The sequence below is a fragment of the Mixophyes fleayi genome, chromosome 3, assembly GCF_038048845.1.
Source record: "Mixophyes fleayi isolate aMixFle1 chromosome 3, aMixFle1.hap1, whole genome shotgun sequence".
In the NCBI taxonomy this organism is placed as follows: domain Eukaryota; kingdom Metazoa; phylum Chordata; class Amphibia; order Anura; family Limnodynastidae; genus Mixophyes; species Mixophyes fleayi.
In genome coordinates this window covers 64,352,981-64,380,612 of record NC_134404.1, presented here as the reverse complement: position 1 = coordinate 64,380,612, position 27,632 = coordinate 64,352,981, and the positions used below count along the sequence as shown (strand labels likewise).

At 43.7% G+C, this 27,632-nt stretch overlaps 1 pseudogene; it reads right to left on the bottom strand.

Annotated features, from left to right (window-relative positions):
- The window catches only part of LOC142143130 (hexokinase-1-like), a 33,987-nt pseudogene extending 20,099 nt beyond the window's left edge, over positions 1–13,888 (bottom strand).
- Positions 13,889–27,632: the final 13,744 nt, after the last annotated feature.

Sequence of the window (27,632 nt, the reverse complement as noted above, 5' to 3'; positions counted from 1 at the left end):
GTGTGTGTGGGGGGTTATTTATTGCTGTAATTTGGGTACTAATAATGTATTGTCATGGTGTTTATTGATGTAATTGGGGTGCTAATAATGTAATGTTGAGGGTCATTAGGAGAAATAAATACCCCCCCCCCCCCCCACACACACACACTCATACTACATCATGTTGTACTGCACCAGCATCAGTGTGCAACAATATAGTGCATGGAGCCCACAACACGTGGGCCTGTGTGCTTTAAATGCCAGGGCTGATTTTTAGTCCCAGTCCGGCCCTGAAGTCAGGTATGTTTCTATGAAGGGAATATTGGAAGGATATGTAGGAAATGAAACAGGTTTGAGCACAGAGGCATAAAAAGTTGCAGATCATGCAAAAGATTTTGTTTACTTTTAAAGCAGAGGACTGGCAGCTTTTTCCCTGCAATGCCTTAGAGAGGACCCACTGTGTCTTAAGTCATCACATCCAGGTTTTCCAAAATGTTACTACAACCAAATTCCAGTAGTTCTAAATCCTGCTTCCTTTTGTGTTGGCCACATCCACATGAAGCCACTTCAAGAATTTTTTCCAGGGCCACTTTAAGTTCCCAATCCGCCCCTGAATACATGTATTAGCTGACATAATATGGATGGATGTCAGTAATTTATAATTTGACGTTCTTAAACAAACATGAGCCTGTGGCATGATTATTACTCTTGACGGTTATGGTGTTTTCAGAATGTACAGTATTATGAAATCACTGTACTTCTGCCTCTTCAATTGACTATGGACGACACCGACCTCTAATAACACAACAGTTACCCTAATATCCTCCAGGGCTGTCATAAGACAAACCCTGCAATCATATCCACCAGGCATTATTACCTGTAATATCTATTTAGTAGGACCAGGCTTCTCGCAGTACACATATTACCCTGTCATTGCTGTGCATAATAAGTGTGGCATGTATCATATCTGTGTTATTTCACTCTGTGGGGGGTATTCAATTGACCACAAGGTTTTTTTTCCCAGCACGTAAAAAAAAAAAATCTCCCGCAGGTTTTTGACAGCAATAGCGACTGTTTTGAGTTAGCGCAATGGGAAAACTCGTCCAATTCAATTGAAAAATAGGGACCGCTGCCCCCGCGTGCTAAAAATTATGTTTGCAAGATTTTAGCGGAGTGAAGGGGAGTTTTAACGCGGTCATGTATAACACCAAAAAAAAAGGTTTTGCATACATGTCCATACATTAGATTGCATTACACATAGATAATATCTACATTACAGTACTTTCTTTAGCATATTTTTTAATTGAATTATTTTTTACCACACAATCATCTATACCATGTCAAAACACATTACTACATTCATATTTGTACCAAAAACATACTTATATATATAAATATATAATTAATTAGTGATTTTGTTTTTTATGTTTTTTTATGTTTTTTTTATTTCATTATATCTTTATTAGCTGAATAATTTTGAGGAAGATCATCCGTAAAAAATATAGCAGACAAATCAGCCATTCCAATTGTGGGACCTAGCAATCTTTAAGAGAAAGATGTAAAGTGTTTATGAAAAGCTGAATTCAATCGACTGCAGGACAGGACAGGGGAGAAGGGTTTGGTTTGGTTCCTGACTCAATAAAAAAGTACTGCCAGTAGCCCAAAACATAATATACTGTTAATTGAGGGGGGGGGCGACTCTGTCACAATTTAGAGAACACTAGTTACCAAACAAATATATACTGTTAAGGAGGAGAGGGTCTGACATAAAAAAGCACTACCAGTGAACATAACACACTATATTGCTAATGGGGGGGAGGTCTAACATAGAGAAGCACTACCAGTAGACATAACAAACTATATATTGTTAATGGGAGGTGTTCTAACACACAAATTAAACTAACGCAGCCATTGCACAAATAATATTTAAATAAACCCTACTAGAAACATTATATATACTGTTTTTTTGGGAGGGGGGTTGATATAAGCCAGCAAATGAACACAAAAACCCCCCTACTAGAAAACATTATATATACTAGTATTAGGGTGGGGGTTGTCTGCCATAAGCCAGAGCATAAATCTAAAAGAATTGAAAGTCCTATTCCTGTCCTATGGCTGTGACGCAGTTCAAAAAGCCAAGTGTAGAGGAGCATCAGTTATTTTACATGATACATGTGAAATTGGCCTTATTTGCAATGTCCACTTTTTCTTTATGCTTTGTTCTCCATGGACTGACCACACCCCCTTGAATGACTGACCACACCCCATTACAGTTGGCCACACCCCAATGTAGTGGGCCCCTACTACTGCATTCCCCCAATGGGCCTTTCATGTTCCAGTCCGACACTGTGTCCTTATGTTAAATGTGTTAGGAACCCCAACAGCCCGCAACACAAAACCCGGAGTCTGCTCAGAAGTCTGGTTTTCGCTGGAGCCCCTAGTGGTGGGGACAGGCTTGGCCGCAGACAGCTGAGGGTCGTGAATTGTGCGCTGACTGAGGGGAACCCAGCGATAGAGGGTAGGAGCAAATGGCAGAGTGAGGTCCAGGCAAGGTTCGAGGCCGGCAGCAGACAGAATATCCAGAACACAAAGCCGGGGTCAGAGGTCACAGGCAAATCAGCAGCGTAGGAGTCCAGGCAAAGGTCAAATGGGCACAGGCAAACAAACGTAGTCAGTAAACAAGCAAGGGTCGGCAACAGTAGTCAGAATCCACAAGGAACACAGAGAGCAAGGTACACAGCAGGCTTAGTATGGCAAGCAGGGACTATAACCGGCAGGAAGGCTTGTCTTATAAACATGCAGGGGCCAATGAACAGTGCCCTGCACAGCAGGGAATACTTAGCCCAGCTGGGCTGTAATTATGCACATGCGCATGCGCCCGGCTGCCCTAGATGCCGGGACGTGGCGCTAACCATTGCTGGCGTCCGGACCGTTGCCTAGGCAACGGCAGGGAGGAAGTGACGTCCTGGTCGTCATGACGACGGCCGGGACTCAGAGGCAGAACAGGAAGCGAGTCGCGGCGGTGCCCGGAGCGGCCGCGACTCGTAACAAAATGACTACATGTATTGTAAGCAAACTTATTATGTAATTCAAGCTTGAAAAGAAACACTTCAGTTTTGAGAGGTCGGAATAATGACCAACTTATCTACCTCAAACAAAACTATGAACTATGTGGCTTAGTATGAATTGGGGGGGGCAACTATGTGGCATTCTATGTATAGGGGGGCAACTGTGTGGCATCATATATTTTGGGGCACAACTATGTGGCACGATATGAATTGGGGGCACAACTATGCGGCATGATATGAATTGGGGGCACAACTATGCGGCATGATATTAATTGGGGGCACAACTATGTGGCATAATATAAACACACACACACACACACCTAGGCTTAACTAGATATTAGCCAGAATACATGGAAAAAGGTTGCCATCCCTTGCGCTATATTATGCTATAGTCTATTTTATTATTTTAATAGCCGTATAATTTACTATGGAATCAGAGGAAGATGTGAGCTCTCTTGCTTATGTCAAACAATTTGTAAAGAATGTTGCGAACTATCCCATGTAACACAGTTTAATTTCAAATCCAAGTAAAAAATTGCAAGTCTTGCAGAATAGAAACTTCAGTCGACAGTATATAGAAATATTACTAGTAATTTGTAGTCTAAGGGGCATATTCAATTGTTCCCGTTTTCCGCCACGGAAAAAGTACTACCGTTATTATGGTAATACTAAGCCGGAGAGCACATAAATATCAACTTTAAATTTCAGTGTACAAATAAGCTATCAAGTATTTGTATGCTAAATGAAAAAACAGTCAGTATTTAAGTTATGTGCAAAACAGAAAACTAATTTTCACCCCATGCATTGTAACATGGTTTTGTCCAGGAGACTTAAATAAGAAATTCCTTAATTTAAGTTCCTTAATGAATCAGGCCCTTTAGCATTTCATGCTATCAGACTCCTTCCCCACATATGCCTAATTGGAGATTTCCTCTAGCAACCTTAAAACAAAAAACTAATTTTCTGCCCTGGTCTCAGAAATAAAGATATTTCCTTTCCCAAAACACACACAATAACAAAAATAAGTACATTTGCAATTATATAAATAAGTGCCCTGTGCTATTTCCTTTAAATAGATTTATACCATAAGTTACTTATAAGTGATCCAGTCACAAGGGGTGACCACAAAGGTGTATTACAATTGGTGTGTACTTAATATACTTAAAGGTGTAAGGTGTAAATTAGGGGAAGCTATAGACTAGGTGAGAACCCTGTAGACAGATGCAGAAACATGAAGGCTATCTATGAAGATATATAGAAATATGAAATATGAAGGTATGTTCTTTGAAGTTCATATTTTGAGATATCAGTGTGCCCCACTGTACTCGTAGACCGAAACTGTACAATGGTTGTAAATTATAGGTACCAGCGGTACTGGGAACAGCAGAAGTCACACGTCTTTTTGAAGTTTATTTCATATTATTATAATTCCATCATGTTTGGTATTTAAATGTGCAGGAGGTTATGACCGGTTTATTGAAGAGGGAGTTATGTCTCTGGGATATATATGAGAAAAGTTAAGACATGTCAAAACCTTTGAAATATTTTGGAGCAAACCATAGTTGACACCCAAGGGTCATTTCCACCCTCAGATTAGCATCAACACTGCCCCTCTGAATGCCATTCCATCTGAGTTGGCTTAAAAAGCCTGTGTGTCAAGGGACAAAGGACTATCCATCTCTTCTGTGTACCCCAGGCATACTGATTATCAGACATAAATTTATGCTCTCTACATTCATCCTATTTGTTTTTATAACTGTTATGCATTTTATATTTGTATGCCAATTGTTATCGATTTGTTTTTATATCTGAATTCCCTGTACCTTTGTATATTAAATCTAAAAATTAATAAGTTGTGTCCTTGATACTCTAACGATCCATTAGCCTGTTAGGAAGAATATAGCTTGACCATGTTAACCCATTGAATGCTTGTGTGAACTGTTAATACATTTGACTAACAAGCCTAGTGTGCGCTAGCATTTACATTTGTATAACAGTTTTGAGGTGTTAAAGAGTTAACCCTTTAATTGCTTGTGTGTGCTTTGCTAACATGTGTGTATCAAGGAGCGTAGTGTGCCTGTGTGGGATAGTGTATTAGGGGTCCTATTGCCCTTATTCAACAGGTGGTGGCAGAACCTAAGTGTGTGTGGGGGGTGGGTGAGAGCTGTTTTGGGGATGATTCAGCAGATCTATAACCTGTGTGATAGGTGAGAGAGAGATTGAGTGCTGGAATTGTCTGTACTCCCATACAGTAAACACCTAAATTCACGGATGCTGGGAGTGTGTTCGTTGCAGATGGGATAATTGTCTGTTTGGGTTTTGAAGAGTTTAGTAGATGGTTAATAGTTTCACTTTTAGGTGCTGTGTATATTTAGGATTCTGGTGAGCCACACACACCAGTTAATTAACTAACAAGTGAAAGCTGTTCACAGACAGCAGCATCCAATTGGAATGAAAGTGGTTACATGGGATAGGATCATTTAGTTTAGTAACTTTATAAACTTGTGTGATGTGAGGGCAATCATCAGGGCCTAATTAAGGGTTCTGGTCGCCCTAGGCTAATATGGCCGCAGCGCTCCCCCCCCTCCTCCGAATATATAGGTGTATAGGAACACTCCTGAATATGAATGTTCAGGTGTATTCTCCAGCATTCAAATTTAGACAGATTGTGCCATTGTCTCTTACCTGTTCTTGCTCTTCTCTCTTGCAACTTTGTTATCCTCTCGCTGGCTTCTGGAAAGTTGGCGTCCTGTTTTGAAAATGCAAAAATGGATTAAAATGCAAAATGTTAACAAACCCTGAATGATTAGGCCCTTTAGTTAAAACAAAACACTCCATTATGGCCAGCTAAAAGTACCCCATTGGACAGGCATATATAAGCAATATCTGAATATTTGTTGTCAATCAAATACAAACCTCTACCAGCCCCATCTCACTAATATTTAGTATTCTAGTGATTGCTGAGACCACCCATATGACCACCACACAATCATGAGATTCTGCCCCCCAAAGCTGCTCTATTTTTTAAATACCCCCTGCAGCCATTTTCCTTAACCACAACCCCCCCACAGCCATTTTCCTTAACCCCTGCTGCAGCCATTTTCTTTACCTCCCACCCTGCATCCATCCCCCTTGCAGCTATTTTCCTTACCTCCACTCTGTAGCTATCCCCCCCGTCACATCAAAACTCCCCCAGTCACATATATCAGCCCCCCTCCTCTGCCCTCCTTCATACATATCAACCTCTCTCCCTCCCTATAGATTTTCATGGCAGCCCCCCCCCTCCCACCCTATAGATTTGTATGACAGTCCCCCTCTCCCTCCCTATACATATGCATGACAGTCCCCCCTCTCCCTCCCTATAGATATGCAGGGTAGTCCCCCCCTCCCTATAGATATGCAGGGTAGTTCCCCCCCTCCCTATAGATATGCAGTGTAGTTCCCCCCTCCCTATAGATATGCAGGGTAGTTCCCCCCCTCCCTATAGATATGCAGGGTAGTTCCCCCTTCCCCTTCCTATAGATATGCAGGGCAGTTCCCCCTCCCTATAGATATGCAGGGCAGTTCTGCCCCTCCCTATAGATATTCAGGGCAGTTCCCCCCCCTCCCTATAGATATGCAGGGCAGTTCCCTCCCCCCTCCCTATAGATATGCAGAGCAGTTCCCCCCCCTCCCTATAGATATGCAGAGCAGTTCCCCCCCCCCTCCCTATAGATATGCAGGGCAGTTCCCTCTCCCTATAGATATGCAGGGCAGTTCCCTCCCCCTCCCTATAGATATGCAGGGCAGTTCCCTCCCCCTCCCTATAGATATGCAGGGCAGTTCCCCCCCTCCCTATAGATATGCAGGCCAGTTTCCCCCCCCTCCCTATAGATATGCAGGGCAGTTCCCCCCCCCTCTCCCTATAGATATGCAGGGCAGTTCCCCCCCCTCCCTATAGATATGAAGGGCAGTTCCCCACCTCCCTATAGATATGCAGGGCAGTTCCCCCCTTCACTTACCTGTAGTTGTGCCAGCATCGCTCCTCTCCTCAGATCAGCAGATAGGAAGTGAAGACGTCCTGCTTCCTGTCTGCTGCACAGCAACAGGCAGCCTGGTGATTGGCTGTGTGTTGCTAACCACTGACCACCAATGATTTTGATCGTCGAGCCCTCCACCCCCCGCGGCGACCCCCCCTCCCCCACCCCGAAAAAAAAATGAATGAAAAAAAAAAATGAATGAAAAAAATAAATAAATACCCGCAGCGCCACGCCCCCCGGGACCCAGCACCCCAGGCTGCAGCCTGGTCAGCCTAGTGGTTGATTAGGCCCTGACAATCATACCCCTGATGAAATTCATAGAATGAAACGCATAGGTTCACACACCTTTTTTCGGCATGTTTTAATGTTGGAAAGTCTGCAATTGACAGCGCGGCATTTGTGGAACATTACAACTTTCTGGTGCAGAAAACAAAGGAGTTCGTCTTTAGAGTCGGTAACATCGCAGACACAGATAAGCGCTGTTTCATTTTACCTTTTGGAAAGGTTTTTTATTACGGTTTCAAAATAAAATTTGTGTGGCAAAAATTTTACACATGGACAATTGCCTTGGATTTTAAATGCAAGTAAGAATGTTTTTTTGTCCACTCATAATTAGTTTACGAATGTACTATTACTACCAGTAGTCAGTGATTGTCTACTCCTCACTATCTCACATCCACTTTATCAACACATAATTCCAGGATACTGTTAAGATTTGTGATTCCAATAAACTGTTAAGATTTGTGCAGTAAAAACACAGGTGAGAAAACAGGGATCCAATTACCTTTTTATCATGTGGAGAATACAGAGGGGGGTGGTCAGAAGGGGGCTCTTGCAAAGTTACTTTGACTGTGTTTAGCCCCCCAAAAATTCAGTATGCTGTTGTTTTTGTAATCCTTTTTTCCTACAACTAAAAACACTTTATTCCTGTTGCTAAACCAACCTTAGAGCAAGCAACGCTGTTGCTGTTTCTTATTGTAAATGCGTGTATATTTATTATCAAGCATATTAAGTACACACCAATTGTAATACCCTCCAAATCACAGGTATATTACTGTATGCGCTCATTCAGAAATCTATAGTGCCCCAGAGTGCCTCTGTGAAGTTAATTGCAAATTGCATCTGCTATTTTTAGATGGGCTAACTGCAGTGAATGAACTAGAAGGTTCCAGGAGATTCTTGGGGGGAAAGGGGAGGAGCCAAAAACGGACTGGCTAGTGAGAGAAGTGATGTGTGACTGCTGGCTGAGTTAATAGAGGATCTCCCCACCAAGAGCCACTGAATGCTATGGTTGAATTGTTGTCATGAGTTATGTTTCCAGCCAGCCCAGAAAGAAGCACCTTTGCAGTATAGGAAAAGGTCTAACTTGCCACTGCCCATGAGATGTCAGCAAGACTCATATGGAGACAAATATGTTTCTTTTGCTTTGTTCAAGTTATTTAATTAAGACATCAAGTTGTGTTATGAAAACCTCTGACCTGGACTGTAATATTGGTATTGAGAGATGTTATAGCACTGGCTAAAGGAAAAGTTTGTTCCAGACAATTCTGCTGTATTTAAAGTTATCTGCAAGCTGACTGGGACATAGAGAGCAGTCATTTATCAGAAGAGTTTGTCTGTAGTGCATCAGAACTTTGATTCCAATGTGAAGCTGTCTAAAATGGTCGTGATGAGAGAATTGCCAGTTACTTAATCCTACAGTTGCTGGGAGACAACTGCTTATTCCATTAGATGGATTGCTAAGTGGACACTGTCCTTTACAATGGAAATCGTTTATTATGCAGAATTGCTGTTTACGGAGCTTAAGAGTCACACATGCTTTAAGTTGACTACTGATTTCACCTTGTACAAGTAAATAAGCTTTATGTGTCAGCTGAAACTTCGCTTAAACTTGTGGATTATAATTTACCCCCTTGGGTTTTGTATATTGTAAAGTAAACTAGAAAACATCTAACCTGAACCAGCTGGATTGCTCTTTGTTGCATCTCTACTGATTTTTGTGTGATAAGTATGATCTGTATAATTGTACTAAAAGTGTTGTTGATTGGTCTATATTATCTGCTGTCGCAGCATTTTGTGTATTGGTCTAATTAACTTATAGCAACTGGTTGTCTTCTAAAGTATCTATCCATTTCCCTGAAGCACAATGCCTAAGTTTAAAGTGGGATATATATATTCAGTGACCTATGTGTTGTGCCAATTTACGTTTGCAATTTTTTGAACCAAGATTCTTAAAGTGCTATTTATTTTGTGATATGTTGAATAACATTGCATATTGATGGTATAGTGCTTTTACTTTTCTACACTACCGCTACTTATCTGCTGCTGAGGTAAAGCCTTATGCCACAAACAAAGAGAATAAACGCACGAGTTTATGCAGTTTTAGTCCTGTGTTCCTTGTTTTATTCAACACTACTGGGGAGACCTTCGCGTCTCTACCATACCACTAGGCCCGTAGAGTCCTTCCTTACACTACTTTCTGCTCCATTACATCATTACCATTATGCTATGAAAATGTGTAAAACAAGAAAGGCATACATTCAAATATGCTTAGTAAAAGAACCAAAAAAATTGAAATGAATGAGCAAGTTTTAAATATTTTGGCCCATTGTTGAGTGTAAACATGTGAATATTCTACATTTTATCTTTGTTTTTTTTCAAAGTGCCCTCCTCATCTGACCCCATTTACTTCTCTCCTGCAGCCTCCCCTAGTCCACACACTCCGCCTGGAAGATGATTTTGGAGCTGCAACAGCAGGGGTGCGTGTCTGACTTGTTTTGGCAGACATCAGGGGCCCCAGTAAGTGTAGGATAAAAGTTTCTTGGAACTTGATAAAAGCACCATAATTTTGAGAGATGTTTGTGAGGGTTCTGGGATATTAGAACTGGAGCTGACAATACAATCCCGGTACCTAGGTTTCACAGATCACACAGACAAGGACAATATTAAAGATACAGCAGTATCTTTATTACACAATATTAAATACAGTGCAATACAGTAATACATTTTATACAATAATACATTAACAATAGCCAGGTGAGTCACCAACCCCCTAGTACCAACCCTTATCCACACAGTCTCTGAACACTGCAACTTCATGAGTGAAATTATTTCCAACTTCACAGGGCATGTTATACCCTCTTCCAGTATGGTAGGAAACCCAGTTTTCCAACTCCCGCAGGCTCATCAGGTAATCAGACTCATGGAAATCCCAGATGGAGGCAGTAACACAGGATACTTGCAGAATAATAGTTCAGATCAGCAGTCCATTAAAACAGCAGCACAACAGCATCTGGTCCATCTGGTCTGGTCTTTATTCCAACACCAGTATCCCGAGTAGCAAATGGTGAGGACCTGCAGTGCACAGGGATCCCTCCAGCCCCTTATTTTAAAATGACCCAAATTCTTACAATGTTGGTATATAGCCTGGGTGGTAGGGGTGGATTGGGAACTAAAAGTGGTACTTAAAAAGTTCTCTGTTGCCTCGCTTAGGCATGACCAAGTCAACTGTAGGCATGGCCAACACAACAGTAGTATTTATTTACCCCCTATTGCTTTTATCATTGAGCCAGTATTATGGTTAGATATAAAGTACAGAGAGCTTTCTGTGCCTGCTGTCATGCCTGAGGACCTGTCTGTAACCCAGATTGGGTTGTATCTCTGAAGCTGGACTGGTGACTACGTGGACAAAGCTGTGTAGTCTGATAATGTTCCTTTGCATGTAGTGAAAAGACTGGTGCCAATGGGGATTACACTAGCAGAGGAGAGCAAACAAAAACTGGAATGCTGTAACTGGAATGCTGTAACTGGAATGCTATAACCGGAATGCTGTAACCAGACTGGAACCGGAATGCAGTAACTGGAATGGAGCCAGAGTGGATGGAACCAGAGTGCTGGAATTGGACTGGAGCCAGAATGCAAACTGTATTGTCAGAGCTGGATTAATAGCAAGACTGTTGGCAAGATAGATAGTAAGACTGCAGAATTCTGGGAACCAGGATGGCGTTTGAAATTCAACGTTGCACTGGCAACAGGTAAGGGCTCCAGGAAGTCCTTTTATAGTGGTTGTTGATTCCTGATTGGAGACTGCGGTCAGCTGGGTAGAAACAGCACTCTGAGTTACTGAGATGGATCAGGTGACTAAGTCCAAGATGGCAGCTCCCATGAACTGGTTTTGGAGAGAAACCTGGAATGGAGACTGTTATCACGTGATTGGCTGAGAGGATTCATGTGACCGAATCCAAGATGACTGCTCTGGAGTGGTCACACACTGGACAGCATGTTACATAGAGGACTGAAACCAGCAGAGTCTGAGGACTGCAGGAACAACTTGGAAAGGCATCGAAGAGGTAAGTGACAGGACCAGAGGGCCTGGTGTGTGACACCTGCCGCACAATTTAGATGGCATCCTATTGACCACCTTATAATACAGATGGCATCCTAGTGATTGATATACAATACAGAGAGTATCCTAATGACCACCAGACAATACAGGGAGCATTCTAGTGACCTATATACAATATATATGGCATTTTTTTGACTTATATACAATAAATTGAGCAACCTAGTGACTGCCACACAATACAGTGACCAACACAGAGAGTATCCTAGGGACCGTTATGTAATACAAAGAGCATTCTTTTGACCACCATATAATCCAAAGTGCATCGCAGTGCATGCCATACAATACAGACAGCATTCTTCTGACCAGCATAAAATACAGAGGGCAATCTAGTGACCACAATACAATACAGAGTGCATCATAATCAGGGGTGGGCTGGCCCAGGGGGCAGGGGCACAGCGGGCCGCTCAGTCAGACCGCTATTAGGGCCGGGGGGTAGGCCGGCCGCCCCCCCCCCCCCCCCCCCCGGGTGCAATATAGCACATTTTCACCGGCGGACGCATCTGATTACATCAGATGCGGCCGTGTCAGCGCACAGGCGGCCGCATCACATGACAGGGGATGTGGCCGCGTCATCAATGACGTGCCCGCATCCCATTTCATGCGATGCGGCCATCTGTGTGCCCCATGGCCATCCCTCTCCCAGCCCGTGCCTGATCATAATGACTGCCATACACTACAGAGAGCATCTTGATGACCACCATGTAAAGAGCATTTTTATAATCCCCCATCATTAATTAACCACTCCTCAAAATCATTAACACCTTCAGCGTCGCCATAACAACCCCATTCAACATCATTTACTCATTTATAATCATTAACTCCCTCCTACGCCTTATTAATTAATCCCTGCATCATTTATATCCATAACCCACTCATTACCCTCTCATTTCATTAGCAACAATGCAACATTGTCTGCAAACCTTGTTTTTTCTTCATCTAGAGCAGCACAGTGGCTTAGCGGCTAGCACTTCTGCCTTACAGTACTGGGGTTCTGAGTTCAATTCCCAACCATGCTCTTATCTGCCTGGACTTTGTGACCCTGAAAAAGGAAATAAAGTTATGGCCATCATGGTTGAAAACTGTGGAATGGATAACTAGTTATTGGGAAAATGGCAAGTGGGAAAAACAGTGTTTTGTGATTAATACAATGGGCTTACCCACAACAACAAGAATATATCTTTGTTTCTGAAAAAACTTACATTCCACCAAAGCCTCTTCCTCCTTCCTCTCCGGCGCAGCCGCCGCCTCCTCCACCTCTTCTGCCTCAACCCTGTCCGGCTCCTGTTCCTCCTCTTCCACCTCAACCCTGGTCGGCTCCTGCTCCTCCACCTCATTCGCCTCACCCATAGCCGGCTCCTGCTCCTCCTCCTCCACCTTAACCCTGGCCGGCTCCTGCTCCTCCTCCTCCTCCTCAGGCTCCTCCCTGGCCTCTTGCTCCTATCGCCTCAGATGGCTTGTTGAAATAAATATAACACATTACTTTCTTTATAAATGTTCTCCTTGTTTCAAAGTTGCCTACATGTAGTCATATGCATTTACAAACAGAGATATTTGAGTGCATTTAAACAAAAAACAAAAATATTAGAGACACACAACACTTTCAGATGGCCTGTAACAAATCTTGGATTTGGCTTAGGTGACATAGGGATGTTGAACTGACATTTTTATATAAAAAAAAATAAGTACTACATTAATATTGTATTTTTCTTGATAAAAAAAAGTATATAATCTAAATAGTGACAGATTACAGAGACATATTACAGGAGGTATTTGGGTAAGGCCTTGTAATATGGTTAAATCAGCTTAGGGCAACTGTGAGCGTTGTCCCCAAAAATCGGGTGCGAATATATTTGCAATATACCACATCTGCCACTGTTATACTATAAATGTCTGGAAGTTAATGTCACCATGTTCCCTTAGTGGTTAGCACTTCTGCCTCACAGCACTGGGGTCATGAGTTTATATCCCAAACATGCCTTAGCGGTCTGGAGATTGAGACCCAATCAGTAAGGAAAGTAAATGAAATGTTAACCGCAAAAAAATTACAAATTACAAATGCCCAAAAGCATGTTGCATTGGAGGGTGAGTTAAATTTAGAATCTGGAGACATTTATATTTGGGGTAGGGCATGTCCTTTGAAAAATTAAAAAATATTGGTAAAATTAAAGCAAGTATGTGTATTACAGTATTTTATGCGATTAATAGAGAACTCAGGTCGGACAATCTCCTGCCTTAGCTTCTCCAGAAGCTGAGGTTGGCGGTGCCTTAAATCGCTCTATCGCCTCTGGAGCTGTACAATGGAATGGTAGCTGTGAAACCACCTCCATATTTAGGCCCGTACCCGCTGGTATGCCCGCAATTTCATCTCGTTTGAGATGTTCCAGCAACTCTCGATGAGCAAAGGTGCTTGCTCTCATTTTGGCAGTAGTATAATACTGTCCAATACTCTGCTCTGTGATTGGGAGTGAGGGCGGACCTCCATTTTTCTTTTCTGCCACTGCTGAGTGCCAATGTGTCCTAGATGTGCTAGGACACATTGGTGTACGTACAGGTTGCCTATTTTAATTACTGGCAATTGTGAGGCATCCATGTATATGATTATTATGTTTGAAAATGTAGCTACAAACATGCATTGACAAACAAAAACAAACTGTACAAATCTGCATATATTTGTTTGTACTTATCAAAGAGGCATAATTAAGTTTATGTTTAGAATTTTTAACCAATTGTAAAAAATATATACACTGGGGAATTAATGTCCTGTATGATGTGCTGCACGAACTGAATATTAATGGCAAGGTATCTTTAAGGCACAAACTAATAGAGGTGGCATATGTTTCTATAAACAACAGAAAACATTAACAGACACAATTATTATAGAATTAACATCTACCTAGTGGAGTTAATGGTCGTGTTAAGGTTGGGTCACAATCTGTATCAATTCAGCCCACCCCAACCAGACTTTTCTCCAAAAACAGACCACTACTAGTTCCTTCAGTGGTGACAGTTCAAGTTCAGCGGGTGGGCCACCTCCAGTTGCTTGAGCGTGCCAGTTAATGTGCAATGCAATTTAAGTTTATAGTCAGGCCAACTGTGCAAATTACATAAATTAGAGATGCTCACTGACCCCCGTGTAGTGGTTTTGGTTTGGCTGTGGATCTGGATTAGCTTCATGTTTTGGTTTTTGGTTTCGGCAAAACCGCCCTCGTGTGTTTTGGTTTTGGTTTTGGATTTTTTAGAAAAAAATCCTAAAATATGCTAAAATCACATAATTTTGCTCTTTTTTTGTTCCTACATTATTATTAACCTTAATAACACTAATTTCAAGTCTTTTACAGTCAATTTTGACCATCTCACAGGTCACAATATTATTTTCATACACTTTCAAACAAAGACTGCAGCGACCTGGCTGGATGCTAAGCGACAGAGCAATGACTCAAGCACACAGCAGTTCATAGCACATCTAGGAAACATTGGCACACAGCAGTGGCAGAAAAGAAAAGTGGTGCAAGATGGAATTGTCCTTGGATCACAAAATGAATTATGGTTCATTTGATCACTCAACCTGTTCCTTAGATAACTGTGGTAATTTTACAGCTAATACATGGCAAAGAGTGCTGAACACCTCCCCCCCCCCCCCCTCTGGATTGCGTGATTTTATCAGACCCGAACCATTCCAAAGTGCCAGACAATGCACTAAAAAGAGCCATTGTAATTCACAGCAAAAGCAAGTTCATCACTGAGCTTCGAATCAGCCCCAATTCCCAAAAAATTATAATATAGATAGGTACTTTTGACGTAAATTGCAGATTACAAACACTTTGTGCATAACTGATGAAACAGCAGCAAAGTGGAAGTTAATACATATACACGTCTATTTAGACATCCATGCTTACCTTACTTCTGTAAGCAACTGTAACGGACTTACCTTATCCCCGCCGCTCCGTCCGGAAGCCGCACTTCCGCATCCAGGACCACGTGACCGCACCCGGAGGCGGTCACATGACCACATCTCAGAGGCGGGGATTTTGAATCCCCTTCAGCATAAAAACCTCACTCTGGCACTCGCTGAGTGTCAGAGCAACACTTACCTGTTCCTGGCTCCTGTTCTTCGTGGATTGCAGTGTCTTCCAGTTTCCAGTGTCTACCTGTGTGCTGATCTCTGCCTGTTTGACTTCTCTGGTTCTCCTACCCCTGTGTACCGAACCGGCTTGTTGACTCCGCTACCTCCGCTTCACTCCGCTGTACTACATCTTGGGGCGAACCTGGGGACCGCGACCTGCGACTCCTGGCAGCGAAGCCCACCCGCCTTGCGGCGGTTCTTGGTGAACTCCGGTGAGATCGTTAGACTCCGCACCTCAGGTAAGCCAGCGCTAATCAAGATTAGTAATATAGTATCCAGAATCTGTTACAGTTTGCTCTGACCATGGATTCCACAGCTAAAGATCTGTTGGAGCATTTAGTAGGAAGGATGGATAAGGAAGAAGCTAACCAAGAGCAACTTTTAAAATTCCTCAATAGTTTATCCACTCGGTTGGATGTTGTCCAGAACACCCTAGTGGCTGGTGGATCACCCGGGCCGGCAGTGGCTCCTGTACCTCAGGCCGCAGCAGCAACTTCTTCCTCACAGTTACGGTTACCTAATCCACCCAAGTTCGATGGAGATCCCAAGTATTGCAGAGGATTTTTAAATCAATGCTCCATACAATTCGAGCTTTTACCCGGGAACTTCCCTTCCGAAAAAACGAAAGTGGCCTATGTGATTTCATTATTGTCCGGTCAAGCCTTAGCATGGGCTTCCCCCTTATGGGAGAGGGACGACCCCATTCTACATAACTTCAGCGTCTTTTTGTCTACTTTCAACTAAATATTTGATGAGCCAGGAAGGGTGTCCAATGCCGCTTCCGGCTTATTACGTCTACGCCAGGGAAACCAGTCTGTGGGACAGTATGCGGTCCACTTTAGAACTATGGCCTCTGAACTTAGCTGGAACGATGAAGCCCTAGTAGCTACGTTCTGGCAGCGCCTTTCAGACCGAATCAAAGACGAGCTGGTATCTCAGGAACTCCCTACGTCTTTGGACGATGTTATCTCCCTCTGTGTCAAAGTGGACTTGCGTTTCAAGGAACGTAATTCTGAGAAGGAACAGTCCTGGCGTAGTATGATTGGCTTGGCCCCCAACTTCCAAACCCCTGTTCTTCCTCCTGAAGAGCCCATGCAACTGGGGAGGACCCGCCTGTCAGCCGAAGAAAGGGAGAGGAGATTTCGGAACAAGTTGTGTTTATATTGTGTGGAGAGCGGCCATCTTCTGAGTTCTTGCTCTAAACGCTCAGGAAACGACAGGGCCTAACGAGTTCAGAACCTGTATCGTTGGGCCTCTTTTCTCAGTGTCACTCAGTTCCCAGTAGTAATGATTGCCTGTCTATTCCCATTTCCCTTCAGTTAGGACAGAAAACTTTCCCGCAGTCGGCTTTTCTTGATTCCGGAGCCACAGGAAATTTCATCTCTGCCACGGTAGTTAAACAATTTTCCATTCCCACACAAGCTTTGGAACAACCCATCTCTCTAATGGCTATTGATGGGGAAAGAATTCCTGAGGGGTCCATTATGGTACGCACTATTCCCCTACTGCTTCAGATAGGAGCGCTTCATCGGGAGAAGATTTCTTTCCTAGTAATTCAAAGATCTACCAACCCAGTCATCCTAGGACTTCCATGGCTTCGTCTCCACTCCCCCACCTTGGACTGGAAATCAGGTCACATATTGTCCTGGGGACAGTCCTGCTTCTCTCACTGCCTACAGAGCGTGGTTCCTCTGAATAGTCCCAGACGTTCCCAAGAATTACCTGTGACTCTTTTGCCTGAACCATACCAAACCTTCTCTGATGTTTTTTGTCAACAAGAGGCCACTAGACTTCTTCCTCACAGAATCTGGGATTGTGGCATTGACCTTAAACCTGGTAGACCCATTCCCAGGGGCCATGTTTACCCCCTTTACCTCCCGGAGTCTAAGGCTATGGAGGAGTACGTCCAAGAAAATCTAAAAAGGGGCTTCATCCGCAAGTCTGCCTCCCCACCTGGGGCTGGCTTCTTCTTCGTAAAAAAGAAAGATGGGGGCCTCCGCCCTTGCATTGATTACAGAGGCCTGAATGCCATTACCGTTAAAAATCGGTATCCACTGCCACTGATTTCCGAATTATTTGACCGGATTAAAGGTGTCACCATCTTTTCTAAACTTGACCTCAGAGGAGCGTATAACCTCATACGCATTAAGGAGGGAGATGAATGGAAGACGGCGTTCAACACTTGAGATGGCCACTTCGAATACCTGGTCATGCCCTTCGGGTTATGCAATGCCCCGGCCATCTTTCAGGGCTTTATGAATGAGCTGTTTCAAGACCTCTTGTACCAATCCGTAGTCGTCTACTTGGACGACATTCTCATCTTTTCTCAAGATCTAGTATCCCATGGCACTCATGTATTGGAGGTCCTCTCACGTATCCGAGAAAATCATCTATTTTGCAAATTGGAGAAATGCACCTTCGAGCAGAAACAGATTCCCTTCCTGGGATATATTATTTCGGGCACCGGTCTACAGATGGATCCCACGAAATTGAAAGCCATACTTGACTGGCCCCAACCATCGGGTCTTAAGGCCACCCAACGCTTCCTAGGATTCTCCAACTATTATCGTCAATTTATCAAAGGGTACTCCTCTCTTGTGGCTCCCATCACAGCATTGACCCGTAAATCTGCTGATGCTAGTATTTGGTCCACTGAGGCTATCCAAGCCTTTATATTAATAAAGTCTCTTTTTTCATCTGCACCCATTCTTCAACAGTCGGATTGTTCACGTACTTTTGTCCTGGAGGTAGATGCCTCTTCTGTTGGCACAGGAGCTGTGCTATCACAGCGAAGCCCTTCTGGAAAACTTCATCCCTGCGGATTCTTTTCCCGTCGCTTTTTACCTGCTGAGAAGAATTATGGGATTGGCGACAAAGAGCTCCTGGCCATCAAGTTGGCTCTCTCCGAATGGAGACATCTACTAGAAGGAGCGCAATTTCCTATCACCATATATACCGACCATAAGAATTTGCTTTACTTACGCACTGCTCGATGTCTAACCCCTCAACAAGCAAGGTGGTCCTTATTCTTCTCACGTTTTGATTTCAACATCACTTTTCACTCAGGATCCAAGAATACGAAGGCAGACGCCTTATCTCGCTCTTTTGATCCAGCTGACATGGAATCCTCAGAAGATAATAAATTCATTGTAAATCCATGTCAAGTATTGGCAGCTACACACCTGAAAAAGGGTTGTCCCGCGAGCAAAACATTCATCTTGCCACATCTACGCACCCAGCTCCTTAACTGGGCTCATCACTCACTCTTCTCTGGGCATGCCGGCATTCGCAAGACCTGGGACTTATTGTCCCGAAGTTACTGGTGGCCTTCCTTGCTGGAAGATGTGAAGAGATTTGTCGCTGCTTGTTCCAATTGTGCTCAACACAAGACCTCTAGGAAGAAGCCTTATGGATGCTTGCTCCCATTACCCATTCCTGATTACCCGTGGTCACAGATCTCCATGGATTTTATCACGGACCTTCCCCCTTCCAAATCCTGAACTGTGGTGCTTGTGGTCACGGATCGCTTCTCTAAAACAGCTCACTTTATTGCTCTTAAAGGCCTTCCTTCTTCCTCCTCCTTAGCCGATATTTTTATCAAAGAAATATTTCGCCTCCATGGCTGTCCTCAACATATTGTCTCCGATAGAGGATCACAATTCATATCAAAATTTTGGCGGTCTTTTTGCAATAAATCCGGGATTAAGCTTGACTTCTCTTCTGCATATCATCCCCAGTCCAATGGGGCTACTGAGAGAACCAACCAAGAATTAGAAAAATTTCTAAAAATATTTATCTCAAGTAACCAAGACAACTGGGTGGATCTTCTCCCTTGGGCCGAGTTCGCCCATAACAACCATTTCCATGAGGCCATCTCTAACTCCCCCTTTTTTGTTCTTTATGGCTGCCATCCTAGACTACCCACCTTCTCTCTTTCGTAACTTCTCCGCTATTTGGGAACAGTCTAAGATAAATTTATAGAAAGCAACCACTCGTTCCAAAAAATTCTATGATAAAAGGAGAAGAATGACTCCAAGTTTTTCAGTCGGTGACAGGGTATGGCTATCCACCCAGAACATTCGTTTAAAGGTTCCCAGTAAAAAATTTGCTCCCAAGTTTATTGGTCCATTCGCTATTTCTGAGATTATTAATCCCGTAGCCTTTAGATTGAGTCTGCCTTCCTCTTTACCTATACCCAATGTCTTTCATGTCTCCTTGTTAAAACCGATGGTAACCAACAGATTCTCCACCTCATCCGGAACTCCGCCTCCTGTTGTGGATCGGGATCAAGTCGAATACGAGATTAAAACTATCCTTGATTCTCGTAAAGTTCAAGGTGCCATACAGTTCCTGGTGGATTGGAAGGGTTACGGCCCTGAGGAGCGCTCATGGGTAAGAGCCATTGATCTGCATGCTCCCTGTCTGCTTAAATCCTTCCATAAAAAATTTCCTTTGAAACCCTATTAGGTGTTCAGAGTCCACCTTTATGGCAGGGGGTACTGTAACGGACTTACCTTATCCCCGCCGCTCCGTCCGGAAGCCGCACTTCCGCATCCAGGACCACGTGACCGCACCGGAGGCGGTCATATGACCACATCTCAGAGGCGGGGATTTTGAATCCCCTTCAGCATAAAAACCTCACTCTGGCACTCGCTGAGTGTCAGAGCATTACTTACCTGTTCCTGGCTCCTGTTCTTCGTGGATTGCAGTGTCTTCCAGTTTCCAGTGTCTACCTGTGTGCTTATCTCTGCCTGTTTGACTTCTCTGGTTCTCCTACCTCTGTGTACCAACCCAGCTTGCTGACCATTCCCCTATTCTTGTGACCCGTGTACCGAACCTGGCTTGTTGACTCCGAATTGCTTTCTGATTCTGCCTGACTCCATTCCTGTGTACCGAACCGGCTTGTTGACTCCGCTACCTCCGCTTCACTCCGCTGTACTACATCTTGGGGCGAACCTGGGGACCGCGACCTGCGACTCCTGGCAGCAAAGCCCACCCCGCCTTGCGGCGGTTCTTGGTGAACTCCGGGGAGATCGTTAGACTCCGCACCTCAGGTAAGCCAGCGCTAATCAAGATTAGTAATATAGTATCCAGAATCTGTTACAGCAACATTGTTCTTTGTTAAAACTGTTGTCTTTAAACCCTTCGAACAAATTAAAAATAATCCTCCACCATTCTTTGGATGTTGATAGTTGATAGTAGGATCAGGTGGAGTTACAGCAGAGGTGTCACTAATTCTGGTCAATTCTTTTACAGTAGACAAGACCACGGGTTAAATGTATCAAGCAGAGAGTTTTTCACCGGGTTTGAAAAACCAATCAGATTCTAGCTATCATTTATTTAGCACATTCTACAAAATGATAGCTAGAAATTGAACGGTTGCTATAGGCAACATCTCCACTGTTCAAACCCGCCAGAAAACTCTCAGCTTGATACATTTACCCCCAGATGTCAAAATGTTGTGCTGAGGGATCTGCATCATTAATGGGTGTCTAAGTTTATTGAAAAGCACACAACCGTATATAGCACATAAAGGTAACATTGGCACATAGCTGTAGCTGAAACAAAAGGTGGTGCAAGTGTGGGGCTGGGCCCTCCCACCCACCCTTATGTTGGATGTTAAAAAGAACATGCACACTTTAAAAGACCAAGCATTTCAGCGACAAGAAGTGCCCCTTTTGTGGCTGAAGAGCTTGGTTTGTTTGGGCCCCCACAAAACAAGCTAACAATGGGCTTAAGGCACCTAAGGTAACAGTGCTGTTAATGAACTCTACTGTAGCAAGATGTTGTTGTCATCAGCCTCATCCTCACCCTCATCAGTGTGTACATCATCTTCACACATTATTAATTCATTCACATATTGAGGAAGTAGCCTCCTACGCCGATCGCTGACAAGGTTCCCGGCTGTGCTGAAAATCTTTCCGAGTACACACTGGAGGGTGGGCAGATTAGGCAGTGCAAAACGAGTTGGTACATGGGTCTCCAAATTCCCTTTTTTTTCCTCCCAGTATGTAAAGGGACTGATGTGTCTATTTCTATGATGTAATTCAAATAATTTTTCACCCTCCTTTGGATGTTGATAGTAGGATCCGGTGACAGCAGAGGTGTCACATTTTTTGGTCAATTCTTTTAGACCAGACCAGTTGTCAAAATGTTGTGCTGAGTCATCTGCATCATCCCTGGGTCTCTTGGGAAGGCTAAGTTTTTTCCTAGCAGCAGTTGACTGAGAAACTGAAAGAGGAGATGCGGTCCTGTCACGTAACACTTGAGATGTCATCTTGCTCACCAGGAGCTCCTTGCATCTCTTGAAATCTGGGTCAGTTGGAAACAAAAGTTATTTTGCTGCTGTTCCTGCTTTTGAAGGTGAATCACCAACCCAGTGGGCTGTCACAGTCATATAATCTTCAGTTTGCACAGATATCTGTGGTTAAGTGTACAGTGGATAGAATTGCATTTTGTAGCCCAATAATTACATTTTTACCAACCTTCTGGTAGAGATGAGGAATAGCTTTTCTAGTAAAATGGTGTCGTGATGGAATTTGGTAACGGCTAAACAAGACCTCAAGTAACTGTCTAAAACCAGCTGCATTAATAGTGGATATTGAACGCAATGCTAGCATAGTCGCCTTGGCGTCTGTGATCTGTTTTGCGACCGGGTGACAGCTTTCATACTTGCTTCCTCTTGTAAAGGATTGTTTAACAGTCAATTGTTGTAAACTATTAGAAGTCTTCTTCTTGGTCTGCTTCTGCGATGAAGATCCACCCCCAGCAGCAGCAGCAGCAGCAGTGTGTAACAATCCAGTCCAGGTTTGTTACTTTTCCTGTCTGCTCTGTTCTCCTGTGGATCACATGACTCACTTCAGGGCGTGCCATTCAAACCTGCTCTATTTAAACTCAGCATTGACACCTGCTCACTGTCAGTGCAACTTGTTTGCTAGCCTGTCTCCATGGACTCCTGTGCATTCCTGAACTCTCCTGTTGGATTTCCTGTGGGTGAACCTGCTTTATCAACCAAGTGCTGATAGCACCATCTTTGGGACTCTGTCTATGCATCAATTTACAAGACTTTGTTTATTATGCCAAGTGTGCAGATGCTCATCATTGTGAGATTCTGAGCTGCCATCTCACCATCTCTACTGTGTCCAGAACTTTGCTGCATTGTTTCCATGTGTTGATATGTACTTATGCTCATATTCATTGAAGTACTTATTAAGCAGAACCACCGTCTTGTGTTCTTATTTTCTAAATATTGTATGGTCCTGAATCAGCTAGTCACGTGCACAGGCCATCGTGGGAACCGCCCACTAGGCCTGATATTATTCCAGTCCATAACAGTTTGCACTGACAATAAAAGGAAATGAACACCATGGGCGATCCCTCTCTCAAGGACCTATTGCAATATGTAGTAGGGAGAGTGGAAAAGCAAGAGTCCAATTAAGATTGCTTCATGCAGTTCTTACAAGGTTTATCTTCTTGTCTGGATTCTTTTCAGAACACTCTGGTATCCTCCCATAAACCTGAGATCTCTGCTGAGTCTTCTTCGGATTCTGCAAACACAACTACCTTACACCCATAAATTCCTAATCCTCCAATGTATGATGGGAACCCCAAGTCATGTAGAGGATTCGTGACTCAATGTGCAATTCAATTTGAATTATTACCCAGGAACTTCCCTATGGATAGAGCTAAAATTGCCTACATTCTATCCCTTCTTTCTGGTCAAGCCCTGGCCTGGGCCTCACCCCTATGGGAGAAGAATGACCCCTTGCTACAAAATTATACAGAATTTCTGACAACTTTCAAACGAATTTTTGATGAACCTGGTCGGCTTTCCAGTGCAGCTTCAGGAATTCTTCGTCTACGCCAAGGTTCTCATTCTGTCGGGCAATATGCCATCATATTTAGGACCATGGCCTCTGAGTTGTGCTGGAATGAGGAAGCGCTAGTGGCCACGTTCTGGCAAGGCCTATCTGATAAAATAAAAGACGTGTTGGCTTCCCGTGACCTCCCATCTTCCTTGGATGATCTGATCTCGCTATGTGTCAGAATAGATCTTCGATTCAAGGAGAGGGTTCAAGAAAAGGAACAGATCCGGTGTCCTAATCATCGCCCTGTTTTCCGGAACCCAGGGTCCTCTTTGCCCCCAGAAGAACCTATGCAAGTGGGTAGGTCCCGCCTGTCCAAGTGAGAGGGAGAGAAGATTTAAAAATGATCTATGCCTCTATTGTGGAGGGAAGGCCCATCGCATCAGTACTTGTGCTACGCGTCTGGAAAAATGCTCAGGCCAAACAGAGCAAGGTGGAACACCGTTCGGTCTGTTTGATTTTTCCCCCAACAGTTCTCCTCACAAAGAGAACCTCTTGTTTTCTGTTTTTCTGTTTTTTGGGAATCTCTCTATTCCGCTTGATGCCTTTCTGGATTCTGGTGCAGCTGGTAACTTTATTGCTGCCACTGTGGTTGAGAAATACAATATTCTTACTACACCACTGGAACGTCCTGTACGCCTTACAGCCATCGATGGCAGTAATATTCCAGGAGGCTTCATTAAGTTCCGGACTATTGCTCTCACCCTTCAGATTGGAGTTCTGCATCAGGAAAAAATTTCCTTTCTAGTCCTTCCAAAGACCATCAACTCCCTTGTGTTAGGTCTGCCATGGCTACGTCTCCACTCCCCAACTCTGGACTGGCATACTGCTCAAATTTTGTCCTGGGGATCACGGTGTCAGTCTCACTGTCTGAAGAAAGTAGTACCTCTTCATCTAACCACTGCTTCTTCGTTACCATCTTTACCTCCTCAATACCAACAGTATGCAGATGTCTTCTGTGAAAAGGAAGCAACCAAGCTTCCCCCTCATCGCATTTGGGATTGTGGAATCGAGCTCCTCCCTGACAAACCTATTCCTCGTGGTCGTGTATATCCCCTTTCTCTTCCTGAGACTCAAGCAATGTCTAAATATATTCAAGAAAACCTGCAAAAAGGCTTTATCCGGAAGTCCACCTCTCCAGCTGGAGCTGAATTCTTTTTCGTTAAAAAGAAGGATGGCGGCCTCCGGCCATACATTGACTTTCGAGGCCTTAAATGATATTACCATTAAGAATAGGTATCCGTTACCTCTCATCTCTGAGCTTTTCAACCGCATCAAAGGTGCCACTGTGTTCTCCAAATTAGATCTACGCGGGGCCTACAATCTTGTTCGTATTAAAGCAGGTGACGAATGGAAAACAGCATTTAACACACACGATGGGCACTTTGAGTATTTAGTAATGCCCTTTGGGCTTTGTAATGCTCCAGCTGTATTCCAAACCCTCATGAATGATATTTTCCAAGACCTTCTCTATCAATTCGTCATCATCTACCTGGACGACATTCTGATATTTTCTCAAGACCTCCCTTCACATAGGGAACATGTAGGTCAAGTCCTGGCCCGTCTGAGAGAACACAACCTCTTCTGTAAATTAGAAAAGTGCCTTTTTGAGCAGCCCCAGGTTCCTTTCTTAGGGTACATCCTCTCAGGCACAGCCCTTCAGATGGACTCGGCCAAACTAAGAGCAATTGTGGATTGGCCCACTGGTCTGAAAGCTATCCAACGCTTCCTTGGCTTTGCCAATTACTACAGACAATTCATCAAGGGGTATTCTACCATCATTGCCCCATCACTGAACTTACCAAGAAATCAGCTAATCCCAAGCTTTGGTCCCCCGAGGCCATCTCAGCCTTTGAACATCTAAAGTCAGCCTTCACTTCTGCTCCTATTCTTCAGCAACCTGATTGCCAACGTCCCTTCTTCTTGGAGGTAGATGCATCTTCGGTGGCCACTGGTGCAGTTTTGTCTCAACGTGACACTTCTGGGAAACTACATCCATGTGGCTTTTTCTCTTGTATATTCCTCCCAGCAGAAAATAACTATGGAATAGGAGATCAAGAATTATTGGCTATTAAATTAGCCCTGTCTGAATGGCGACATCTGTTGGAAGGGGCCTTGTTTCCTTTTACGATATATACCGACCATAAGAACCTCATTTATCTCCGTTCAGCCCGTTGTCTGAATCCTCGTCAAGCCAGATGGGCCTTGTTCTTTTCAAGATTTGATATTCGTCTTACCTTCCGTCCGGGATCAAAAAATAAAAAAGCAGATGCTCTTTCTAGGTCCTTTCATTCCGAAGACCAGGATTCTCCCGAGGACATTCATCCCATCTTCAACCCTAGTTGTGTCTTGGCCCTTACTCCTGTGCATAAATCTACTTGCCCTCCAGGCAGAACCTTCATATTACCACATCTACGTCTCAAGTTGCTATGCTGGGCCCATTTATCTCGTTTCTCGGGTCATGCTGGAGTCAAGAAGACTGGAGAACTCCTAGCCCGGTACTATTGGTGGCCATCCCTCTTGAAAGATGTGAAATCATTCGTCTCTGCCTGCTCTAAATGTGCACAACATAAGGTTCCTCGACATAGACCCTTCGGTCCTCTTATTCCTCTACCTGTTCCTGAAATACCCTGGTCTCAAATATCTATGGACTTTATTACCGATCTGCCTCCCTCCAAAGCTCATACGCTTATCTGGGTGGTGACAGACCATTTTTCAAGAGCAGCTCATTTCTTTCCTCTCAAAGGACTCCCTTCTTCCGCAGTGTTGGCAGAACTTTTCATCAAAGAAATATTTCGCCTCCACGGCTGTCCACTCCATATCGTGTCAGACTGTGGTTCACAATTCGTTGCAAGGTTCTGGAGATCCTTTTGTTCTCAGTTAGGCATTAAATTGGACTTTTCCTCTGCATACCATCCTCAATCTAATGGCCTGACCGAACGGAAAAACCAAGAGCTCGAAAAATTCCTACGAATGTATGTGTCTGCTCACCAAGCGGATTGGCTGGAACTCCTCCCGTGGGCTGAGTTCGCCCATAACAATAATTTCCATGAAGCTGTTTGTAATTCACCCTTTTTCGTCATGTATGGATGTCATCCCAGACCACCTACCTTTTCTCAAACTCCTATCTCCTCAGTTCCTGCAGTAGATTCCCTGCTACGCAAGTTTTCTCTCATTTGGACACAAACCAAATGTAATGTGGAGAATTCTGCCGCTCGGGCTAAAAGATTTTACGATAAGAAAAGGTGTCCTGCTCCTCCACTTCTTCCAGGGGATAAGGTCTGGTTATCCATTAAAAATATCCGTTTAAAAGTGCCTAGTATGAAACTAGCACCCAAATTTATCGGTCCCTACCGAATCTCCGAGATGATCAATCCAGCAGCTTTCAGATTAGAACTTCGATCCTCACTACGGATTCCCAATGTGTTTCACGTCTCTCTGCTAAAACCGGTGGTACAAAATCAATTTTCAGTGTCACAGCTTCTCCGCCTCCGGCTACTTCTCAAGATCAAACTGAATATGAGATCAAACAACTATTGGACTCTCGTAGATCCAGAGGTTCACTGCAATTTCTAGTCGATTGGAAAGGCTATGGGCCTGAGGAACGTTCCTGGGTTAAAGCTTCTGACATTCATGCCCCTCGCTTGCTCAAACACTTTCGGAAAATATTCCCTAACAAATTATCGTAGGTGTCCGGAGTCCACCCTTAGGAGGGAAGTACTGTAACAATCCAGTCCAAGTTTGTTACTTTTCCTGTCTGCTCTGTTCTCCTGTGGATTACATGACTCACTTCAGGGCATGCCATTCAAACCTGCTCTATTTAAACTCAGCACTGAGACCTGCTCACTGTCAGTGCAACTTGTTTGCTAGCCTGTCTCCATGGACTCCTGTGCATTCCTGAACTCTCCTGTTGGATTTCCTGTGGGTGAACCTGCTTTATCAACCAAGTGCTGATAGCACCATCTTTGGGACTCTGTTTGCAAGTATCTCTATGCATCAATTTACAAGACTTTGTTTATTATGCCAAGTGTGCAGATGCTCATCATTGTGAGATTCTGAGCTGCCATCTCACCATCTCTACTGTGTCCAGAACTTTGCTGCATTGTTTCCATGTGTTGATATGTACTTATGCTCATATTCATTGAAGTACTTATTAAGCAGAACCACCGTCTT